The following is a 23,263-nucleotide window of genomic DNA, read 5'->3' as shown; positions in this document are numbered from 1 at the left end:
CTTGTAACTGTGTAATATATAAACACAGACATAGGGTTTATACTATAAGTGTTATCATTATTGAGAATATTATTTACTGTAACCCTAGCAGCTCTCGTGATATTTTGTTCATCACTGAGAGATAACAGTTCCAGATTGTAACATAGTTTATTGTTTCAATAAAGTTTGTTTTCTGTTACATAAGTTCTTGAAGTTTGATTTGATTGTAATAAACACTGTATTCACCCCCTCTACAGTGAAAGTATGACCTAACAAGTGGTATCAGAGCTTTCTGTTAACACACATACAGTTAAAGATCCAAACACAATCATGTCTGACACAGAAACTCCAACTAAGCCTACCAAAACTGAGGAATCATCAAAGACATCAATTCAGAGTCGATATGAGACTATCAGAGTTCCCATATTGAGACCATCTGAATATCCCATATGGAAGGTAAGGATGACCATGTTTCTGGAAGCAACAGATCCAAAATACCTTGATAGAATCAAGGAAGGACCTCACAAACCTACCAAGCTCGCTGTTGTAGTCGCAGGTGAAGCAACAAAGACTGTACCAAAGGAAAAGAGTGATTACACTGCTGAAGATATAGCATCTATTGCTAAGGATGCCAAGGTACGACACTTACTGCATAGTGCCATTGATAATGTAATGTCAAACAGGGTAATCAACTGCAAGACTGCCAAGGAGATATGGGATGCACTGGAGACAAGGTGTCAAGGAACTGAAACAGTTAAGAAGAACAGGAAGACAATACTCACTCAAGAGTATGAACATTTTGACTCAAAATCTAATGAGTCATTGAATGATTTATATGATAGATTTGTCAAACTTTTGAATGATTTGTCATTGGTTGATAAAGAGTATGATCTTGAAGATACCAACCTAAAATTCCTGTTAGCTCTTCCTGAATGCTGGGATTTGAAGGCAACAACAATAAGAGACAACTACAATCTTGATGAAACAACTCTTGATGAAATCTATGGAATGCTCAAGACTCATGAACTTGAGATGGAACAAAGAAGCAAGAGGAAAGGAGGAAAGTCAAGGACAGTTGCTCTCAAGGCTGAAGAGGAATCCCCCAAAGCACCTTCCTCAAAGAAAGACAAGGGTAAAGCTCTTTTCATAAAGTCTGATACTGAGTCATCAAGTTCTGAGAGTGATGATGACTCAGATTCTGAAAGCTTGCCTGAAACTGATGTTGATGAAGAGATGATGAAGCTGTGTGCTCTTATGGTGAAAGGAATCACAAAGATTGCATACAGGAAGTTCAGGAAGGGAAAGAAGTTTTCCAGGAAAGGCATAAGTTCTGATAAGAAGAATTTCAGAAGATCTGAAGGAAGAGGAGGAAAGTCTGACAGAGGAGATTACGCCAATGTTAAATGTTATAATTGTGGTGAGAAAGGCCACATATCTCCTGATTGCAAGAAGACCAAGAGTGACAAAGGCAAAGCTCTTGTCACAAAGCAGAAAAGCTGGACAGACACCTCAGACTCTGAAAGTGAGGAGAACTATGCATTGATGGCAAATGCTGATAAATCAAGTTCTGAGAGCAGTTCTGAAGCTGCTGAAACAAAGGTACCTCAGACTACTTATGCTTTTCATACTGATGATATTAATGAGTTGAGAAGATATCTTAAAACCATGTTTGTTAGTTATAGAGATCAAACTTTAACATGTGAAAGATTAACTTCTGAAAATCTTGCTTTTAGGAAAAGAAATGATTTCTTAGAAAAAGAGTTAGTCATGTTCCATCAAACTCAGAAGGATAGAGATGATGCTTTTTATGTTAGGGATGAAGTGCTAAAAATGAATGAATCTCTAAAAACTGAGTTAGAAAAGGAGAGAGAGATTATTAGGACTTGGACTAACTCTGGCAAAACAACTCAAAATTTGCTAAGCAGTGGAAACTAGAAAGAGGGCTTAGGTTATGGAGAAAATAAAAATGAAAAAGGAACTGTAGAAATTAAGCCTGTTGATAAGCAAAAGCCGAAGTTAAAACCTGTTAAGTTTGTAACTGAAAAATCTGAAAATGAGAAATCAGAAGTTAAAAAGGAATTAGCTTCTGACAAACTAAAACAGGAAAAGACAGCAGAAGTTAACATAGGCTTAATGACAGAGAAGCAGCTTAAGCATAAGCTGAAAGATGTTAAGAATATAAACAAGCTAAAATCACCTAGGAAAAACAGGAATGGAAAGGAAGGTGTGAATAAAAGCAATAACTATAAATCTGTTCCTGATGCTCCTAGGAAAGCATGTCATAACTGTGGAAGTTCTAACCATCTGGCTTCTTTTTGCAGGAAGAATAAAAATATTAACTCCTTATCTTCAAAATCAGGAGTTAAGAGTCAGTCTGTTAGATACAAACCACAAAATCCTTGTTTTCATTGTGGTAGTTTATGGCATTCCATTTATACTTGTAAGGAATATCATAGTTTGTACTATGATTATTATCAAATAAAACCTTCTTTAAAGAAAGTTTCTGTTGTTCCTTCTAGTATAAGTTCTGATTCAAAGTCTGGTAGTATAAGTTCTGATAAGAAAACTGTTAACATAAAATCTGATGCTAAATCCGCTGCAAATGTTAACAAACCTAAAAAGGCCAAAGGATCCAAGCAAGTCTGGGTCCTTAAAACTAATAATTAGTGGTCTTTTTGATTGCAGGGCAACAGGAAAAATATTTTAGTTCTGGACAGTGGATGTTCAGGACATATGACTGGAAATAAGGCCCTGCTATCAGACTTTGTGGAGAAAGCTGGCCCAAGTGTTTCTTATGGAGATGGCAACATTGGAAAAACTTTGGGATATGGCAATATCAATCTTGGGAATGTCATCATTAAAGATGTAGCTCTGGTCTCAGGACTTAAACACAACTTACTGAGTATAAGTCAAATCTGTGACAGAGGTTATCATGTTGATTTCTTTGCAGAACATTGTGAAATAGTTAGTAAATCTAAAGGAAAAGTTATTCTGAAGGGATTCAGGCGTGGTAACATTTATGAAGCTAAGCTTTCAACAAGTTCTGATGGTTCTGCAATCTGTTTGATGAGTAGAGCCTCAATTGAAGAAAGCTGGAATTGGCACAAGAAACTCTCTCATTTAAACTTCAACAAGATAAATGAACTGATCAAGAAAGATCTTGTGAGAGGACTGCCAAAATCAGTGTTTGCTCCTGATGGTCTTTGTGACTCATGTCAGAAGGCCAAACAAAGAAAATCTTCATTCAAGAGCAAGACTGAATCATCAATTCTTGAGCCTTATTATCTACTTCATGTTGATCTATTTGGTCCAGTGAATGTCATGTCTATTGCAAAGAAGAAATATGCGTTGGTCATAGTAGATGAGTTCACCAGATACACATGAGTGTATTTCTTGCACACAAAAAGTGAAACTGCATCTATCCTGATTGATCATGTCAAACATCTGGATAAATTGATCAAAGATTCTGTGAAAATTTTGAGGAGTGATAATGGCACTGAATTCAAGAATCTGAAAATGGAAGAGTTCTGCAAAAATCATGGAATAAAGCAGGAATTTTCTGCTCCTGGAACTCCACAGCAAAATGGAGTTGTTGAAAGGAAGAATAGAACTCTCATTGAAGCTGCACGAACAATGCTTGAAGAAGCAAAGCTTCCAACCTATTTCTGGGCTGAAGCTGTGCAGACTGCTTGTTTTACTCAAAATGCAACACTCATTAACAAGCATGGAAAAACACCATATGAGATGGTGAAGAACAAGAAGCCAAATCTGAAATACTTTCATGTATTTGGATGTAAGTGTTTTGTTCTCAAGACTCATCCTGAACAGCTATCCAAGTTTGATCTAAAAGCTGATGAGGGAATCTTTGTTGGATATCCACTTTCCACAAAAGCCTTCAGAGTCTATAATTTGAGAACAAAAGTGGTCATGGAATCTATCAATGTCTCTTTTGATGACAAGAAGATCACTGGACTTGAAGATTGCATTGATCATGATCAGCTGAGATTTGAAAATGAAGATTCATATTCTGATACCTTAAGTCCTGACAGTCTAAGTCCTGATACTGTAAACTCTGATGGATTAAACTCTGATGTTATTGAAACTGTGGTGACTACGTCAAAGGAAGATGCACCAATGCAGGAGGAGCATACTCAAGATATTATCACATCTCAAGAAGCATCAGAACACACATCTGGCTCTTCAAGTTCTGATTCGTCAAGTTCTGATAAGCCAAGTACTGATAGTGCTGAAAATCTAAATGTTGAAGAATCCAACTCAGAGAGCATAGTTTCAGGGGGAGCATCAGAAAATGAAAACGAAGACAGCATGAATCATGGGGGAGCATCCAGTTCTAGAGAAAACCTTCCATCTGCAAGGAAGTGGACAAAATCACATACACCTGATTTGATAATTGGAAATCCTGATGCAGGTGTCCGAACTAGAACAGGTACTTCTAATGAATGTCTTTACAATTCTTTTTTCTCTCAGTCTGAGCCAAAGAAAGTGGAAGAAGCTCTTCAAGATGCTGATTGGGTGCAAGCAATGCAGGAAGAGTTGAATGAATTTGAAAGAAACAAAGTCTGGACCTTAGTGCCAAGACCTAAGAATAGATCTGTTGTTGGTACAAAATGGGTATTCAGACATAAAACTGATAGTGATGGCATAATTACAAGAAACAAGGCAAGGCTGGTTGCAAAAGGATATTCTCAACATGAGGGAATTGACTATGATGAAACATTTGCGCCAGTTGCTAGGTTAGAAGCCATAAGGATATTCATGGCTTATGCTGCTCACCAAAAGTTTACTGTCTTTCAAATGGATGTGAAAAGTGCTTTTCTCAATGGAGAATTGGAGGAGGAAGTATATGTTGAACAACCTCCAGGCTTTGTAGATTCCAAACATCCAGATTATGTCTACAGGCTTGATAAAGCACTTTATGGACTTAAGCAAGCTCCTAGAGCATGGTATGAGACTTTAGCTCAGTTTCTTCTGGAAAGTGGATTCAACAGAGGAACTATTGACAAAACACTGTTCTATCTCAACCATGGCAAGGACTTACTTTTGGTCCAGATTTATGTTGATGATATCATTTTTGGGTCTCCAAATGACAAACTTTGCAAAAAGTTTGCCAAACTAATGCAGTCAAGATATCAGATGAGTATGATGGGAGAACTTAGTTATTTTCTGGGCCTTCAAGTCAAGCAGAGTGAAGAAGGCACTTTTATTTGTCAATCTAAGTACACCAGAAACTTGCTGAAGAAATTTGGAATGCAAGACTGTTCAAGTGCATCCACTCCCATGGCCACTGCAACAAAACTGGATAAGGATACTGGTAATTCAGTAGATATTACTGATTACAGAGGTATGATTGGCTCACTTCTCTATCTAACTGCTAGTAGACCAGATATCATGTTTGCTACCTGTCTTTGTGCACGATTTCAAGCAGATCCAAGAGAACCTCACTTAACAGCTGTAAAAAGAATCTTTAAGTATCTTAAAGGAACAGCTGATCTAGGATTATGGTATCCTAGAGAATCAGATTTTAAATTAATAGGTTACTCAGATGCAGATTTTGCAGGTTGCAAAATTGACAGGAAAAGCACAAGTGGAAGCTGCCAATTTCTTGGAGGCAGATTGGTTTCTTGGTATAGCAAGAAACAAAAGTCAATTTCCACATCAACTGCAGAAGCAGAGTATATTGCTGCAGGAAGCTGCTGTGCACAGATTCTTTGGATGAAGAATCAGTTACTGGATTATGGGTTAACATATTTCAAAATCCCTATTTACTGTGATAATCAAAGTGCTATTGCTATGACAGGTAATCCAGTTCAACACTCTATGACAAAGCACATCAGCATCAGGTACCATTTCATCAGGGAACATGTGGATGAAGGTACAGTGGAATTGCATTTTGTTCCCACAGATCAACAAGTAGCAGATATCTTCACAAAACCACTGTGTGAAGCTACCTTTACAAGATTGGTAAATGAACTTGGAATGATTTCAGGTTCTTTCTCTAAATCTGCTTAAACTTGTTCTATGTTATCAGACTTTATGATCAGTATTTACAGAATTCATCTCTTTGTGTATTCTGTGCTTAATTGATAAATGTTTTTAAGTACTGACTGTTGTCTGATATATATCTCTTAACTCTAATACGTGATATACCTGTTTAAGTAATCATTCTATCCTATGAGGATAATTGTGCTAGATACTGACCTACTAGTCTTCAATAAACAAATGATCCCATGAAAGAAGTAATTATTTCTGTGGAAATCTTATGACACAAGCAAATTCTGATACTTGAGCTTAGTTTAGTTTACTTTATTCATCTTATTACTAAGTCCCAAATTAGAATAATGCTACTCATCTGTTAAGTTCTGATTCTAGTAAAACTGCTGAATGTACTAAGTGCTGATAAACCTCACTTATCAAAAAAAAAAAAAATCAAAGAATAATATCAGGTACTCCTTTGAGATCTAGAGTAAAAATGTGAATGGGACGACCCAAGTGCATAGCTGGTATTAAGTAAATATGCATTAGAAAAGCAAAATATTTTCTTGGTGACTTTTCACACTCTATGATTACTGGAGAAATACTCTGATAATAGCATAAATTCTGATAAGCAGTCGTAACTCACTTACACTGAGAAGCCACTGTAAAATAGAATTTAAAAAGATGCATAAAATTAGCACAAAAACAGTTGAGGTGGACTCATGCATGAACTCATTTATCAGTAGGTTTCAGGATAATGACAGCTCTTTAGCAAAATTTTAATTATGACTTATTTCTAAGATGTACTGAAGTACATCAGACTTTACTCTTTATTAGTTATTTAGCTTAATGCACACACAAATCACTCCATATGAATGATGAAATTTTTGTGGTGGTCTATGTTCTTTTAGACAAACAGTCATTGTGTCACCTTGCACAAATTCTGAGGACACGTTCTAGTTATATGTTCTGATGATTACGTTCTGAAGACTATAACTCAGAACTTGTATGAAAACTTACTAAGATAGTTATTCCTTGTTCGAGTTAAGACATTATGTTCTGATGACTGTTAAGTTCTGATATAGGCCTAAGTTCTGATTTTTCAGTCTAACCCTTTACTTGACTTATCTGTGAGTAAAATTTGGTGACAGTCTCAGATTAATTTAGAATATGTTGAAGTGGAAGATTAATAGTCTATGGTTAGGACTAATGGCACTCGTCCTTGAACAGTTCACTCTTGTTACATGTGCCCATTACTTTTCAAATGACTGTTATTCTTTTTCAAGTCTAGGGAGACGAGGTAGACTTAACTCTATCTGTCCGCATTAAATATCTTTGCGTCTCCTGGCATTCTCTTGCCTATATAAACAGCCACTTCACATTAGCCTTTCCATCAATTTTTCTCACAATCTTAACTTCATATTCTTTTTCAAAAACATCATGGTCCGATTCAACATGTTTTTGAATTACCAAAATTTTCATATGGAGCTAAGCTGCGCCGACTGGCAGCAGGAGTGGCATGTAACTGCCATTCCTGAAGAGATATGGGGCTCTGTCCCACAGGCGGTGCTGAACCGACTTCTGTTCTTCGAGATGGACTACCAGCTTCATCTTGATCGATTGGAGGAGGAAAGGCGGGAAGCTATCCGTCAGCAAGAGCGAATCATTCGACTCGCTATCTTGTTTGTCGAAGATAGGAAGAGGAAGATGACTTAATCTCGTCTTCTTCCTGTTCTTCTTCATCCTCAGCTTTGTCAGGCTTCTTAGCTAGGACTAAGGCTGTTGATGTTAGATTTAGAAGCTTAGGACAAGATTGTAAAAGTTCTGATGTAATTTCAATTTCATCAATGTATTATTTTGATATATTAATGGAATTTGTTTTTGTCTTATGATCTTGTCTCTGAGAAATTTTGATACACATTGATAAATCCTGATAAATATTCTGATGATCGTATAAATTGTGTCTGACTTTAAGTTCTGATAATGTTTTATCAGTACTTACTTAACTGATTGATTTTACTCATTCTCACACACAGTTTTTTTCTTCAGAATATTGATATTGCAGAGTAAAATATTTGAATTAGTGGGAACAGTTTCAATTTTAAATTAAAACTGATTCACCTTGATTAATGGAATCTAGGTAAGTGGAACGGTTTTTCCTTGAAAAACTGCAAGTGGGTGGTAATTATTCCTTATTTACCGTGCCCATTACTTTTTGCCTTCTCTATGTATAACAGGTGTCAAGGTATTTACCACTACTATTAAATGCATGTCTGCCATGTGTCCTCAACGGTTACTTTTTGTGTATAAGTAAACGAGAGCAAAGATTGTCAAATCTTTTATTTACCTTTATATTTTATTTCTCTCTTTACTTTTCAACTCTCTCATCTACTGACGATTTTCTTTTGAGAGGCATTTTCTCAAACACATTACAGGTTACCGATTTCTTTCCAAACATAATGGCACCCAAGGACATTCTCTTTGATGGAGCAAAGTTTGTTCCTAATAACTTCTCTGTGATACTAAACACTACAGAGGCACCCTCTGAACTTCATTTCATTCAGGACCTTCTCACTAGTTCTGATATTGGGTTTGCTCTAACTGAGCCTACATCCATTTCTGGAGTTCAAGTACTGGAGTTTTGGAGGAGTGGAGTATATGACAATGGTGGTGCTCAAGGGTCCCCAAGTATAATATTTTCATCAGGGGAAAATGAGTATGTTGTGACTCTGTCTACGGTTAGACAGGCATTACAGCTACCTGAGGACTGTGTTTATTCTACTGTTGATGACTCAGTTCTTCAACACATGATGGTTAGTCTGGGATATGAAGGAACATTGACCAAGCTTGGACAGTTGAAGAGATCTTTCATAAGGAGGGAATGGAGTTTCTTCTTTGATTGCATTACCAAAGCTTTCGCCAACAAATGTTCAAATTTTGATGCAATTCTCATATTCAGCCAACAAATCGGGTATGCACTTCTAAATCACACTGATTTTGATTATGCACGAGCAGTCTTAGGTTTTATTGGGGATAGGATGACAGAAGATCGTAATACTGTATATTTTGCAAGATTTTGTCAGCTTATTTATAGTTTTTGTTGTAATCAGCCCCAAAATTTTGGTGATCTAATTCCATCTTTCAGAATAGCTAAGAGAGCTTTTACTGATTTATTATCTTCTGATAATAAAAAGGCTGTGTTAAGACCCCTCTTAATACCTTTATCTGTCAAACAAGCCTTAATCACCTATGATCCTGTTAAGTACACTGCACTTTATCCTGATGTTCAAACATCAGAACCTAGTTCATCAGCACCTACCACCTCTACTCAGCCACCTCAAACCTCTCAACCATCTCTCAGAACATATCTCAAGTCCTATGTGAAGCCTACATCTTCTAAGTCAAAGAGAACAAAGACTGTTTCTCAACCACCTCAGAAGAAGAGGAGGATTACTTTGAGAGATGAATCAGATTCTGAGGAACAGATTCTTTCTTCAGAACCTGTGGTAACTGCAGCTGAGAAAAAGATTTCTCAGAAGGATTCTGAACTTGGAGGATCTAAGCTTCTCAAGAGGCTTAGAAAAATGACAATTCCTGAAACTTTCAAGGACTCTAAATTACCAAGGAAATACACGAAACAGAGGGCACACAGGCCAGTTTCAGATAATGAGGAGGAAGCAGCTAAGGAAGGGGATCAGGAATCTCTGATCTCACAAGAAAAAGAATTTGATCCAGTCACTTCTTCTCCATCCACTCCATCTCAGGAAACAGTATCTGACAAGGCTAATTTCCCTTCTGTGTCTCTTGGTCATCAAGGCACAAGTGCTGATAATGCTGATCAACACTTCGTTGTGCCTGGAGTAATTTTCTTAGAAGCTCCAAAAGCAACAAATCTTTTGCCAACACCTGTTACTGATGCTATTCAAACTCCGGAATTATCTAAGTCACCTTCTCTGCATCTAGACACTGATGATCAGACATTAGGTGAGCATCAGGATATGGCTGTTGATCAGAACTTAGCATCAGCTCAGCAACTAGAGGATGCTGAAGCCTTCATTGCTACTCACACTGCTATTATCTCAGATGATACTGATTCTATAAGTTCTGATGATGCACATGCTGGAGATACTGGTGATGCTGCTCCAACTGCAGATACTGATGCAGCAGGTCCTTTAGGACATATTCCTCTTTCTAAGTCTGACCTAGTCAAGAAGTTTGTTACAGAGGAACCACCAGTGCCTTGGAGTGAAACTCCTGCAGGACAGGAGTGGACTAAGGAATGGAACTCAGTCTCATGTATTCCATCTGCATTACATCTTACTGAGCACTTGACTAAAGATGATGAAATGTTACATTCTGATGATTTCAAAACTCAGCTTCGTGTCACTGCATTGAGTACTAAACATCTACAAGGTCTTCATTCAACTACTCATGCAGGAATACACAAGATTCAGGAGAACTTTATCAAGCAGGAACAAGTTTGGAAACTTGATAAGAAAAAGTTCTTGCAACCTTCTATTGACAGGATTGCTTATATTGAGAAGACTCAAGATCGTCAACAAGCACAGATTGATGAAATTCTGCAAAATCAAGCTTCTCAGCAATCACAATTGACTGAAATCCAATCTTCAGTGGAATTGCTTATCTCTCTTCTACTTCCTGCTGATGCCAAAAAGGGGGAGAAAGTAATTAAGTCCAAATGCAAGGATGACAAGACACTGCAAGGAAAGGATGATGAAAAAGATGACCAAGGAAACTCTGGAATGGGTGGAGGTCATAGTCAAGGTAAAAGATTCTCATCAAGAAATGCTGAAATTGCAAGTCACAGGATAAGTTCTGATACTGGGAAGAGATTAAGTTCTGATACTGGTAAAAAAATAAATTCTGATGAACTTCTAGATCTTGATGAAGAAATGTCAAGACAGTTATTTCTTCAAGAAAATCCAGGAATGGACTTGGAAAGTTTAAAGGAAGAAGAAGCTAGACTTAAATCAAAGAAAGCCACATCTAAGTCTGAAGCTTCTGGTAAAAAGTCACTTCCAAAACTGAAAGGTATTGTGATTAAAGAAAAGGCACAAACTGAAGCAACATTTGCTAAATCACAACCAAAGATAGATCCAAGATCCAAGGGTAAATAAAAGGTTGGTGAACCTGTTAAAGTTTATGTACCTCCTGAAGATGAAGAAATTACTGATGACAAAGATAATCTTGCTCTGACTTCAAGAAAAGTTCTTAAAACAACCTCTGACATGGCTCAAGTTGTTCAGAGTCAAGAAATTAAAAGTTCTAATATTCAAAAGAAGCAAGTAACCTCTGACACAGCTCAAGTTAACTTGATATCAGAAGGAAGATCAAAAACACTCCTACCAGGATTCACTAAAGCAAAACAAACTCAACCTTTGAAGACTACTGCAAGTCGTTTTGAAGCTAGAGTAGTTACTGGAAAGGAAGCAAGAGATAAAACTGGATTGGGAAGTGCTGATGAAAGAAGAGTACACAACACTACCAATGATCCAACTTCCTTGAGTGAACCAGGTATTGGAGCAACTCCTGAAAGATTGAATCAACTGGAATCTGTACAAATGGTTTACCATACCTACTTGAAGGAACACATCTTGTTGTATTTCATGACAGGTGGTAGGGTTTATCATATAAGACAAAATGCCATTCCATTGAAGTATTTTGAAGAATTGGAGCATGTATTATTCTTACTTCAAGTGGATGACAGATTGACAGGGACTGCTGCAAACTATTTGAAAGAACAGATTCAGAGACAGAAAAGACTTTATTCTGTTAAGTCTGACAACATATATGTTCCAAAGTACAGAAATCACAATGGTGATATAGTTGATATGAAGCCTAATACTGCACAGATCAGAACATATCTTGGTATTAAGGGACTTGAATTCAATCTAGAGTCTAACAAAGCTTATGTCATAAGACTAGATCAGGAGTTGAGAAAAGCAAAGATTAATGATCTCAGAGCTGCAATATTTCAAACTGGTGAAGATACTGCAGAGCTTAAAGATGTCAAACGGAGAATGATTGATGAACTCAGATATGCTGAGAAATGTTTGTTGAAGAATTATCTCAGAACAACTCCTGACATCAGAGAGATCAGAAAATGATGAAGCCAAGTCGAAGATCTACAACTGCTTAAATTCTGATGTGTATACAGACTAAAGTTGTTATCAGAAGTTGAATTGGTAAAAGCTTTAAGGACTGTAAGTTGTAGTTATCTTGTCTAATTCTCATGCATTTGTACTTAATGTTTTTGACATCATCAAATATCTGTTAAACTTGTATATTTTGCTAATTTACAAGTTGGGGGAGATTGTTAGATATATTTGATAATGTCATGGCTAATATGTTTTATGTTTAGATTTCAGATCTTATTTGAACAGAACAAATCAGTACTTAACTGATCAGTACTTATACTGGACGACAGGACTTAAGGGATATTAGTACTTATGTTATCAGGAGATAAGCATCAGGAGATAGATATCAGAACTTAAGTGCTGAAGGACGATCAGATAAGGACATCAGCTGATTAAAGTTAAGAAGATCAAGATAAACATAAGAAGAGATATGCATGAAGAAGGAATTCCATAAAGAATGGAATACTTGGAATAAAAGATATCTGATTGATATATATTAGGAAGCAGAATTATATTCCATATCAATTAGCGATTATCTTGTAACTGTGTAATATATAAACACAGACATAGGGTTTATACTATAAGTATTATCATTATTGAGAATATTATTTACTGTAACCCTAGCAGCTCTCGTGATATTTTGTTCATCACTGAGAGATAACAGTTCCAGATTGTAACAGAGTTTATTGTTTCAATAAAGTTTGTTTTCTGTTACATAAGTTCTTGAAGTTTGATTTGATTGTAATAAACACTGTATTCACCCCCTCTACAGTGAAAGTGTGACCTAACACAACCGTACTCAATACCCTGTGAAAACATACTTTGTATCATGTGAGAACCTTAACTGATGAGCGAGTTATGTAGTAATAGGATTGCATGAACAACTGGGTAAAACTTAAAACCCGCAAAGCTATTTCTAAAAGAGTCTATATTGTTATGTATGCCATGCTATCGTATTGCTAAATAATTGCTCAATCAGGTTTGTAAGAAATGGCCACTCACCAAATCACCAAGAAGAAGAAACTCAAACCCAAGGTCAAGAACAAAACCAAGATACCCCTATGATGAACCAACTCTTCCAATTTTTGCAACAACCCTCAGCCCATAAAGTCGGTAATTTCAAGCAATTTCAATCCGTACATCCCCCCAAAGTTTGTAGGATTGCCAGACCCGATTAAAGCTCAGTCTTGGTTGAGAGAAATGGAGAAGGATTTTGAGTTAGCGGAAGTTAAGGATGATAAGAAGGCGTACTACGCAAGTTATTATTTTAAAGATGAGGCTAGTTAGTGGTGGGAATCTTCCAAGGCGTTGCTTGAAGGAGAAGTTGTAACCTGGGAAAAGTTTACGGAGATATTTTTAGAGAAATATTTGCCAAGTTATATGCAAGACCAGTTGGAAATGAGGTTTCCGAATCTTAGACAAAAAGACATGACGGTGGCGGAATATGAAGTGAAGTTTTCAGAGTTGGCCAGATTTGTGCTTACGGAAGCTAAGAAGGCCAAAAGATTTCAACAAGGACTTAATCCATGGATTCAGAGTCAAGTGGCTCTTCTGGAGATAAGTACTTATGCAGCTTTGGTACAGAAAACAATGATTATAGAAGGAGAAAGAGAAGCAACTAAGAGGGAAAGTGAAGGAAATGAGAAAGTTTGAGAAATCTGATCAAGAATAAGGAAGCTCTAAGTTTGGAGGAAAGTTTGGGAAGAATGTTGGGAATCAGAACCAGAAGTTTCAGAAGTTCAAGCCCGGGAATGGAAATCAGAAGAATCATTTCCAGAAGTCGGGACAAGCAGTGAAGGATAATAGACCCCAGATTCAGGAGTGCAAGATTTGTGGAAAGCGACACCCGGGGAGGTGTAATAAGCTAAATGTGACGTGCTTTAAATGCAACCAGAAAGGACACTACTCAACGGAATGCTCAAGTGATACAGGAAAGCAAGAACTGACTTGTTTCAAGTGTGGAAAAGTGGGCCATATGGCCATGAATTGTAAGGAGCCTGTTCAGAAGGCAAATGTACTTAGGATTGCAGGACCACCACCCTCAGCAACACCAGCAGCCTAGTCAAGGGCAAGGACATTCAACATGACTATGAAAGATGCAGTGCACAATGCGGATGTGGTAGCAGGTACGCTTGTTATAAATTCAGTAGAAGTCAAAGTGTTAATGGACTCTGGAGCTACTAGATCTTTTATTGCTGAAAGTGTTATTGATAGATTAAAGTGCATTTTGTATCCTCTTGAGCCCACTTTAATTATAGAAGTAGCGATAGAAAGAGTTATTGCCAATAGGATTTGTCATAATTGCGAATTGGTTATTGTAGGTTGGCACTTTTCTACTGATTTAAACCTATTAAGCTAGGAGAATTCGACATTTATATTAGGGATGGATTGGTTGTCAAACCACGACGCGCAAATTGAGTGTAAAAGCAAGAAAGTGAAATTAAAGTCCAAAGATGGTGTTGAGGTGATATTCAGAGGGAAGAGGTAAGAAAGTTTCTAACGGTTATTCAAATGAAGAGATTATTACGACAGGGATACGAAGCGTATTTGGCTCATGTAAAAGATATAGAGGCGGAATCCATAAGAATTGAGGATATTCCAATAGTTAAAGATTTCCTAATGTGTTTTTAGATGAATTACCTAGACTACCTCTGGATCGAGAGATTGAGTTCACGATCGATTTAGCTCCTGGAACGGAACCAGTTTTGAAAGCTCCCTATCGAATGGCGCCTGCCGAGATGAAGGAATTAGCGACGCCATTGCAAGAATTATTAAACAAAGGAGTAATTTGCCAGAGTGTATCCCCGTGGGGTGCACCAGTGCTATTCGTAAAGAAGAAAGATGGAAGCATGAGATTGTGTATCGATTACCGCGAATTGAATAAGTTGACTATTAAGAATAAGTACCCTCTGTCACAAATTGATGATTTATTTGATCAGCTGAAAGGAGCTACCTATTTTTCGAAGATTGATTTAAGATCTGGATACCATAAATTAAAGATTAAGGCAGAAGACATATCCATGACGGCATTTCGAACGAGATATGGATACTATGAGTTCTTAGTAATGGCATTTGGATTGACGAATGTGTCAGCTGCATTTATGGATCTTATGAATAGAGTGTTCAAGCAATATTTAGATAAGTTCGTGATAGTGTTTATTGATGATATCTTGATATACTCTAAGTTAGAGGCAGAACATATGGAACATTTGAGGATTTTTTTTGGAAATTTTAAGGAAAGAGAAGTTATACACGAAGTTTTTGAAATGTGAATTTTGGCTAAAGGAAGTTCAGTTTCTCGGACATGTAGTCAATAGTGAAGGTATCAAAGTCGATCCCGCAAAGGTAGAAGTTGTGATGATTTGGGATATGCCAAAGACTCCCACGGTAGTAAGAAGTTTTCATGGATAAACGGGATATTATAGAAGATTCGTACAAGATTTTTCTAAGATTGTTGTTCCCTTGACTAAATTGACAAGAAAGAATGAGAAGTTTGTTTGGACATATAAGTGCGAGGAAAGTTTTCAAGAGCTAAAGAAGATGTTAGTAACGGAACCAGTATTGGTTCTACCTGATGAGAATGGTGAGTTTGTAATCTACAGTGATGCTTCGTATAAAGGACTAGGTTGTGTGCTAATGCAACACGGAAAATTAATAGCATATGCGTTAAGGCACACGAACAGAAGTATCCTACACATGATTTGGAATTAGCAGCAATAGTGTTTGCTCTTAAAATTTGGAGACACTATTTGTACGAAGAAAAGTGTGAGATTTATACGGATCACAAGAGCTTAAAGTATATCTTTACGCATAAAGAACTGAACACGAGGCAAAGGATATGGTTGGAATTAATCAAGGATTACGACCGTACGATAAGTTATCATCCCGGGAAGGCGAATGTTGTAGCGGATGCGTTAAGCCGCAAGGAAAGGTTGAATGTGTTGACTTCGTCCGAAGAGTTGATCAAGGAATTTGAGAAGTTGGAAATAGATGTACGAGTTCCAGAATTTGTAAATGAAGCAATGTATGCGATGATATTTCATCCAGAGATTTTGGAAAAGATTTGATGTTGTCAAGAACAAGTGATGAATCACGAAAAGGACAAATTGACAGGAGAAGAGGTTAGTGCTCAAAAGGATGAGAAAGGAATATACCGAGTTGGCTCACGTATTTGGATTTCTAACGTTATGGAACTAAAGCACGAGATTTTGCACGAAGCGCATAACTCGAGGTTTTCGATTCACCCTGGAAGTATGAAAATGTACAAGGACTTAAAAGAGAATTTTTGGTGACCGGAGATGAAAAAGGAAATCGCGGAATGGATAAGTAAATGTTATACGTGTCAAAGAGTAAAAGCGGAACAACAGCGACCGAGTGGATTGTTTCAACCACTGGACATACCCAATTGGAAATGGGAGCATATCGCGATAGATTTCGTGGTAGGATTGTCAAAGACCAAGTCTAATCATGATGCGATTTGGGTAATAGTCGATCGACTGACAAAATCAGCGCATTTCTTGCCTATCAACGAAAGGTTCTCATTGGAAAAGTTGGTCAAAATGTACTTGGATGAAATCGTAATGCGTCATGGAGTACCAGTTTATATCGTATCCGATAAAGATATGAGATTCAACTCGAGATTTTGGCGATAATTTCATGATCATTTGGGAACTAAGTTAAAAATGAGTACGGCGTATCATCCGTAGACTGACGGACAAAGCGAAAGGATTATTCGAATGATCGAGGATATGCTGAGAACTTGTACGTTGGATTTCAAAGGAAATTGGGACGACCATTTGTCGTTAATTAAATTTTCTTACAATAATAGTTATCACGCGAGCATCGACATGCCACCCTATGAAGCATTGTATCGAAGAAAATGCAGATCCCCTACCTATTGGGATGAGGTTGGTGAGCGCAAGTTGTTGGGCCCAGACTTAGTGCAACAAATGAAAGAGAAAGTGGAAGTGATTCGCAAAAGGCTGGTAGCTGCTTAAGATCGACAAAGAAAGTACGCAGATCAAAACAGAAAAAGATATGTTATTCGAACTCGAAGACAAAGTACTTTTAAAGATCTCTCCATGGAAAGGTCTATCCAGATTCGGGAAGAAAGGGAAGTTAAGTCCTAGATATATTGGACCTTTCGAGGTGTTAAGGCAAGTCAGAAAGTGGCATACGAGTTAGCGTTACCTCTGCAGATGCAACATCTTCATAACGTGTTTCACATCTCTCTTCTCAAAAGGTAGAATGCTGATGTTAGTCATGTGATCGAATTGGAACCAGTGGAGATTCAGCAAGATATGTCATACGTGGAACAACCTGTTCGAATCCTAGATCGAAAGGAGAAATCGCTTAGAAATAAAATGATACCTTAAGTTAGAGTTTTGTGGAGAAATCCTAAGATAAAGGAATCAACTTGGGAATTAGAAAGTGAAATGCGAGAGAAATATCCCCATCTATTTGTTTAGACTAGATTCTGAGGATAAAATCCTTTTAAGGGGGGTAGATTGTAGCGACTGAGAATTTCGCGATGTAATTTAAAGATTAAAATATAGTTTTGTGGATTATGTGGATTTTTGTGAATAAATAAAAGATTAAATGATTATGTGGTTAAATGTTATTATTGTATAATAGTAACTGGGAATGTAAAGTCGTTCCAATTTGATGAGTCGGCTAAGGGATTAAGTTGTGTCGTCAGACCGTCAAGTTGAACGGAACCTGTATTAAAAAGGGATGAAAATATTTAAAATTGTGAATGTGAAATATATGTGATGATCTTGTGTGTTTGCATAATATTGGAGGTGTGCGTGTTTGAATTTGAGAGTTGTGAAATTTTAAATATTTATAAAAGGAATTATAAGGGTTTTATTGATCTTTAAACATTTTTATAAAATTATAGAAATGTGATCAAGGTATGAGAGTTATTTTATTGCCTTCATAATAATCCAAGAAATTTTCTGAAAATAATGGATGGATTTATTTGAGTAGTTTGATATTTTAAAATGATTCTATAAAAGACATTTTCATTACTCGAGATTTAATGGAAAAATCATTATAAAATGATTCGCTTATTCAAAAAAATATTTAAAAGTACTAGCAAGAAGCTAATTTTATTTTTTACTTTTAAGAAAATTTAATTTTAAATAATTGCACTTTGTGTGAAGGAAAAATATATTTGTTTTGTTGTGTTTTTACCTAAATAAGAAAAGTAGAAAAAAAAGAATTAAAAGGGAGAATGACCATTTTGCCCTTGAGTGCATATATATACACTCCTTCTCCCCTTTTTTTCTTTTTCTCTCCACCTGGTTCTCTCTTCTCTCTTTTCTCCCATCTCTCTCTCGGCTTTTCTCTCTCTCGGTACAAACACACACACACTCTCTCTCTCTCTCTTTCTCTCTCGTTTCATTCAAAAATCATCCATTAAACTCAATCTTCAACCAAGATTTGAGTTTCTTATACTATATTTATGCATAAAGATGCTTGCATGTGTATGTTGTGTGTGTGTTTCGGTGTGTTGCTCGGGTTTCACCGAGAACCACTCGGTTCTTGACTTTGATTTCGTTTTTGAGTTCGATTCTTTGAAAGTAAATGATTATAGTGATATGCATGCTAGTTAATTTGGGTAATCGTTGAAATAGGGGGTTTTGGTTGAATACCCTCGAATGAGGGCACCATCGAGAAGCCACCGCCATAGGTGATGAACTCTAGTGAACGATGGTGAGCTATGATGCTTGACTGAGCTCTATTAATTCAAAAAGAATCATTTTGAATGTTGCATTTGTAGTTTTTGAGAAACCCGAATGTTGCTCTTGAATTTAAAAGAGATTAAGTTAAATTGTTTGTTGTAAATGGCTTATTTGATAATTGTTCATAGAATTGTTGCTAATTATGGTATTAATTCGGTTGCATGTTTGATTCGGTTAATTGTTGAGCTAAATGCTATATGCATGTCAAGTTTTTATGAATGGATGGTATAAATCTAAGTTTATAGAGGGTGTAAGTCATATGTCATAGCCTATTTGTATATTCGAGGATTCAACTCAACTCAAATAAGAATGTAATAAGTAAATAGTGGATCGACCGTCAGAGAGATCTCGCAAAGTAACATCTGTCAGAGGATTCAGAAACAAGGTTCATCTACAGACTTGAGGAGTTAATTCACTGGAAGAAGTTCAAGAAATTGATCAAGCCTCAGTGATATAAATCAAGACCGTGGATTTAATCAAGTGACAGAGATCTCGTCAGAGTATCAATTAATTACAAGGATTTAATCTGAAGAAAATCAAAGTATCAAAGTCAAGACATGAAGAAACGTCATGGAAGTTAGTCACTCATGAACCAGACAGTACATCGAGTGTCAACGTTGAAGTGGTGGAATTGATTCATAATTCTCAGTAATTTTCAGAAGATATTCAGAAGATTGGTTGCTGCTCAGGGTTAGTATTAATTCTCTATTAATTAATTAAGTCATATAATTTAATTAAGAAAATAAATTATATCTGCAAAGATTAATTTATTTGATTAATTAAATTAATTGATTAATTAATTCAGAATTAATATTAAGGTTTTTCAAAATTTAAATTGGATTAAAATTCATTTAAATTCAGCAAGTCAAACTGATTGTACTGGTATGACAATCGGTATGACAATCAATAGTCATACCGAAAGTCATGCTAGTACAAATAATTGTCTTGCTAAAAGTTACACTGGAAGAGAATTGTCTTGCTAGTTCAATCAGATTGTCTTGCTAGTACAAACAATTGTCATACCGAAAGTCTCTCCAGTTCAACAGATTGTCTTGCTAGTAAAATTGGATTGTCTCACCGATTGTCATTGCAGTTCATTCTATTCTGTTGTTTGATTAAAAGAAGCAGAAGCAGAACACAATCAATCATCCAACAAAAACAGAACCCGAGTACAAAAGAAAAAGAAGTCAAGAACATACAGAGAGAAAAAGCAGCCAAATATTTCATCTTATCTGCTAATTCAAGATCACAATTTTTAGTTTGTAATGTTAAATCCAATCAACTAGAAATCATTCTCTTGTTCTTGTGTAACAATCTAGCGGATCAAAATCCCTAGAACTTAATCTCAAATTGCGTTTAGCATTTGAATCTTTTTATTACAAAAATAGAAAAAGTTCATGTCGAATTTATTCTAGATTTGTGATAATTAATTTGAGATTAATTCCTTGTAATCGATACAGTTGTTGTAACACCTTTCAAGTTTAATAATATTTTTATTTAACTTGAATTTTGTTTCACATTTTTTATTCCGCATTTAATTCGATTATTCGGTACTGTTTGTATTCAACGCCCCCTTCTACAAACATATTGGGACCTAACAATTGGTATCAGAGCCTTCTGATTAACGAACAAATCAAGATCCTAGACTTTTGTGATTTTTCAACTCCTTGAATTTTTATTCATTCAAAAATTCATAATGACTTCACAAAAAGTTGGAACCGTTAAAATTCCACAATTTGATAAAGAGAATTATATTATGTGGAAGAAGAAGATGCTTTTATTTTTACAAGTGGCAAATCCCAAATATTCAAACTTGTTAAAGAAGGGGATAAGAACTCCGATGGCTATTGAACCGGAGGTGATAGTAGATGATGTTGTGATCACCAAAGCCAGAACCTATCCTAAAGATCCTGAGGATTTTTCTCCTGCTGAAAAAGATGAAGCCTCCTTGGATGCCAGCCTTCAGTTAATTTTAATTGATTCCCTTGATCCCTTGATGAACAGACATGTGATGAACTGTAAAAATTCCAAACACATGTGGGAAACTATTGAGGTGATCAATGAAGGCACAGAGGAAGTTAGGGAGAACAAGTTGGAGATCCTAACCTCTGAGTATGAATATTTTAAATCAAATCCAGTAGAAGGAATTACTGAAGTGTTTGAGAGGTACAATGCGTTGATCAACAACCTGAACATAAATGGGAAATATTATTCAATCAGGGAGGTCAACAAAAAGTTCCTTTTAACACTGCCAACTCATCTTGAACATAGAATCACTGCCATTAGAGAAGCTAGAGATCTGAGTGAGATTTCTTTGGACAGGCTCTATGGAGTGTTAAAAACATATGAGTTGGAGCAGATTCAACAGAAGGAAGTCTACGGGAAGGATAGAATGGTCAGCACATCTACTGCACTTGTAGCTGAAGGTCAACAACAACAGCAATCTCAACAATTGGAGAGAATGGTACAGTGTTCCAAGGCTGAGGAAAATATGTTAGTAGCAGAATATGATCCTCCTACTACAAATCAATCAAGTGATGATTTTTATTCCTTGGAAGAGCTGGAGCAATTGGAAGACGAGTCAATGGCCCAAATTGTCAAGAGATTCTCCCATGTCAGATTCAAGAGGAATCCCAAGCTTAAGTACAAGTCCAACTACAACAAATTCCAGAAAGGCGGATCTTCATCCTCTAACACCAGCAGTGATGGATACAAAACAGGGATGGTTGATCGGAGCACCATTAGATGCTATAACTGCAATGAGTTGGGACACTTTTCCACAGAATGTAGGAAGCCAAAGCAAGTAAGAAAGAACTCTGAAAGGGCTTATCTGGCAAAGAGAAGAAGCTGGGATGATACTGACAGTGAAGATGAAGATGAAGGAAATCTTGCTCTTATGGCTATTGATGGAAAAGCTTCATCGTTAAGAATAGAGGTAAAACTTTCTGATGCTGAAATGGTTTATCATCTAAGAGGTAACTTAGATTGTGCACGTCGTGATAATGAACTGTTAAGTTTACAGATCACAGACCTTGAGAAAGAGGTCAATGAATTAAGACTTGTGCACATTAATCAAGACAAATTAAAAGAACAAGTATCTTTTCTAGAGAATAGAGTTGACTGTTATAGAAAACTCGAAACTATTCTCAAAGACAAGATCATCGGTCTTGAGACTAAGGTTAGAGCCTACTTCAATTCTTGTTCGAAGGCTAAAGAGTTCTACAGTAAGCAATCTGTTAATCAAACATTTGGAATAGGTTATGATTACAATGTTACTATTGGAGAATTAGGCATAAACTCCCCTCCTCGTGTCTGTGCTAAAGGGAGGGAAGTACCACATGTGCTTAAGGGTGTTGATGAACCCCTCTATAAACCATCAATTGTTGAACCATTTGATGCGACCTCTTCTGTTATTCAAGAAGAAATACGTGCTGAAGATCTTGCTAATGAGAAGGTTGTTTCCAAGTCAAGTGTGTCGAAAGTTCCAGTCAAAGTTGTGAAAGCAACTGAGACTAACTCAGACACACATGAGTTAGATAACAAAAATGCCATGTCTACCATGCATAAACTGCCTGCTGTTAATCACTCTCATAAAGCATGTGGTGTTTCTAATTGTATGTCTTGTGCTTTTAATATGATGTATGCTTATTTTAATGGTAAGCATGTTTCTAATGATAAGACTACTCCTCGTCAGCATGTGAATAACAAGAAGCATGATAGGTCTAAGACTGCCAGTCCTTCTAAGGTTAGAAAGGAGACATTTGTGCCTAAGCTTAAAAAGAAATTTGTTAAGGCTGTTTACAAGGTCAAATGTTCAGTCATTGAGAAAGTTGAGACAATTAAAATTAAAAATGTTGTTTTGCCTGACAAAGGACAATTCTACAAGTATGCCGGGCCCAACCAAGTTTGGGTTCCAAAGAAGGTCTAATCCATTTGTAGTGCAGGGCATTAAACAGGTATAACCGGTAGTGTAGATTCTTGACAGTGGATCATCAAGACATATGACCGAAGATAGAGCCCTGCTATCAAATGTGGTTGAGAAAGCTGGCCCCATGGTTACCTTTGGAGATAACAGCAAAGGTTTATCTGAGGGATATGGTTGTCTGCAAGCTGGATATGTTATCAGTGAAATTTTGTATATTATGCTAGGTTATTATCAGGAAGCAGTATCTAACATATAGCACCAGTGACGAGACTTGAGAATATTACGACATATCAGGCACCTGCTGCACATTACACTTGGAATTGGACTCTAGTAAGATGTGTACAAGTATACTCCTGGTTGGTGAGTCAAAAGAGGAAGTCAGTGCACCACAGTTCATGGACTTTGCAGCTGCAGATCTATTAGACTATGCAATCTCTTCTTCACGATCTCAATTCAGGTTG

Source organism: Apium graveolens, unplaced genomic scaffold (assembly GCF_009905375.1).
Source record: "Apium graveolens cultivar Ventura unplaced genomic scaffold, ASM990537v1 ctg4912, whole genome shotgun sequence".
Lineage (NCBI taxonomy): Eukaryota > Viridiplantae > Streptophyta > Magnoliopsida > Apiales > Apiaceae > Apium > Apium graveolens.
This window is presented reverse-complemented; position numbering follows the sequence as displayed.